The following is a 2,500-nucleotide window of genomic DNA, read 5'->3' on the forward strand; positions in this document are numbered from 1 at the left end:
GTGTTCGCCTGTTGATATCGGAGCGCAAATAATTTGTGCAATTCACAGAGAGATTAATTAGACCACGGCTCGACATATTGTCCTTTCCGGATGACTTTTTGCTGGAGAGATATAGTTTTTCACGTGATTCTTTGATATATTTAAATAGCCTTCTCCAACCCTACATTGCAAATGTTACCAATCGTGGATCTGCCCTCAGTTCACTACAAACAATTTGCATAGCTTTCCGTTTTTTTTGCGACGGGTAGCTTTTTGTACAGTGTAGGAGATGCTGAGCACATAGGCAAAGCTACCGTCTGCCGCTCCGTGCGTCTGTCTTGCGCTGAAGCGGTTGTTGCGTAACTTCATGGAGTTTCACCAACTTGCAGGTCAGCATTATCTACTTTAAGTGTTCCCAAATGGCTCCGAAATTATCCTTGTTGACTTTTCATCTGGGTGTTATATTTCAGGATTTCCTAATGTAATTGGGTGCATTGATGGCACACATCCAATGTGAGCAATACATTTCAACAGGGTGCGTTGCATTATGAACATATCATAGACCTCATATAATTGTTGTGCTTGTGCAAGATAGCTCAAAGTTTGTATTTGATCGCAGGGCAATTCGATGGGGATCTCCTAGGAGATCGAGGGTATCAATGCCTCCCGACGCTCATCACCCCGTACCCTAATCCCGCTCCTGGACCACAGACAACATTTAACCTGGCACACAGCAGAACGAAGTCCAGATTCCAATGCCTACGTGGACTAAGAGTTTGTCCGGAACGGGCATGCGATGTAATTGTTGCATGCGCCGTCCTCCACAATATAGCCACTCTGCGCAAAGAGATGCCTCCCCACTTTACCCGTTCCTCGAGGAGGAACACATTCGCAAATGTTTGTAAGGGCTGACAAAGGATGCGAGACCACATTTGCAGAAATCATTTAAATAAAAATAAATAAAATAAACACTTTTCTTCCATCATTTTTATTCTTTAGTTGCTGAGGGAGGAAAAAGAATAATTAGTACCTTGATCGGTAAAATATGCGGCCCGTTTCGCCATTTTGATCAGGATTTCCATGATCCATACATCACGTCTTTATAGGTTTGCCGTGAACGCGCACAACCCTGTGTTAACCAACCCCGTGTTGATTGAACTAATTCATAACCGGTGCTGTGGAACCGACAGCTCTGGGTTAGTCGGCACAGGATCGGACAACCTAGAGTTCAGCGTTAACTCTGTGTTTGTTAAACCTCCGTTCTTGGAACACCCCTCAGGTCATGTAACTCTTCCTGCAACAAACAGGATTCACATGTCAACAGAAGCACCGAGAGATGATCAGCTGACAATATTGATGTGGCTACAGTGAAAGAGCTGTCATGTGTTTTAGCAGACGTCAGTACTTATTAATGTTGAGTGTGTAAATCATTGAGCAATGTATTGGTTGGGTTAAACAGTCTTCATTCTGTAAATACCAAACGTTGACTTCTGTGTGTCACTATACATACTATGGTTTATTACAATGCTTTTGTCATTTTGAAATTACAGCAAAGGTTTGGTTTAAGACCATGAATACGGTCAGGAGATGTTAATATGATATAAGATACATAATTATTAAGTCAGCCTGTTGCACCAGCTGTGCTCATTTCAACCTCAGCTTTCCACCACAGTGATGACTGTTACAGAAGGTACAGACCTTATCTAGTGATGGGACAGTTTAATATCCATCTAACCTTATATAAAGTTATAACAGCTTATTGTTAGTGTGGTTTAGAGCAGGATAACAGCTGACTGATATAAAGTTATAACAGGTTAGTGTGATGGTTTAGAGCAGGATAACAGCTGACTGATATAAAGTTAGAACAGGTTAGTGTGATGGTTTAGAGCAGGATAACAGCTGACTGATATAAAGTTATAACAGCTTATTGTTAGTGTGATGAGCTCCATGTAACAACATGCAATAAGCATATCCAATGACATCACTAAACAGTGTTGGTCTGCGCTGACATGCAGTAATGTACTGATAGCATACACAGGCTATTATCACATGTTATATTATGGTATTATTACATTATTATATTATAGTATTAGTACATCATTATATTATAGTATTATTACATGGTATTAATATATATATATATTCTGACTATATTAAGGCAGACTTAACAGTTGGCTCAGTGGTGTGTGTGTGTGTGTGTGTGTGTGTGTGTGTGTGTGTGTGTGTGTGTGTGTGTGTGTGTGTGTGTGTGTGTGTGTGTGTGTGTGTGTGTGTGTGTGTGTGTGTGTCTCCTCCTCCTCCGTCTCTCTGAGCGTCAGATCGGTTCCGTTCTGAACTTCCTCATCTGAGCGGTCTGTCGCAGCCAGCAGCTCTTCTTTCTCCGCTTTTAAAACCTTTCACCTGATTAACTTGTTTTATCAACACTTTAACCTCCGTTTATTCACTTACATTTACACTTTTATAACTTTACACCGTATGGACGCGTTTTAATCACGGAGTAGATAAGGTAAGATACGTTCAA

The 2,500-nt window shown here is 41.0% G+C and overlaps 2 protein-coding genes across 3 annotated transcripts in view; both read left to right on the top strand.

Moving 5' to 3' along the window:
• The window catches only part of LOC311373395 (NLR family CARD domain-containing protein 3-like), a 65,140-nt gene that overhangs the window by 6,391 nt on the left and 56,249 nt on the right, over positions 1 to 2,500 (top strand). The gene's annotated exons all lie outside the window — the stretch shown is intronic.
• Positions 2,232 to 2,500, top strand: part of LOC311373391 (NLR family CARD domain-containing protein 3-like) — a 25,165-nt gene continuing 24,896 nt past the window's right edge. The window contains exon 1 of the mRNA XM_084490161.1: positions 2,232 to 2,485. The gene's annotated coding sequence lies outside the window, so the exon portion shown is untranslated. The remainder of the gene's footprint in view (positions 2,486 to 2,500) is intronic.

The sequence above is a fragment of the Micromesistius poutassou genome (genome assembly GCF_964030765.1).
Source record: "Micromesistius poutassou genome assembly, contig: SCAFFOLD_2291, whole genome shotgun sequence".
Classification (NCBI taxonomy): domain Eukaryota; kingdom Metazoa; phylum Chordata; class Actinopteri; order Gadiformes; family Gadidae; genus Micromesistius; species Micromesistius poutassou.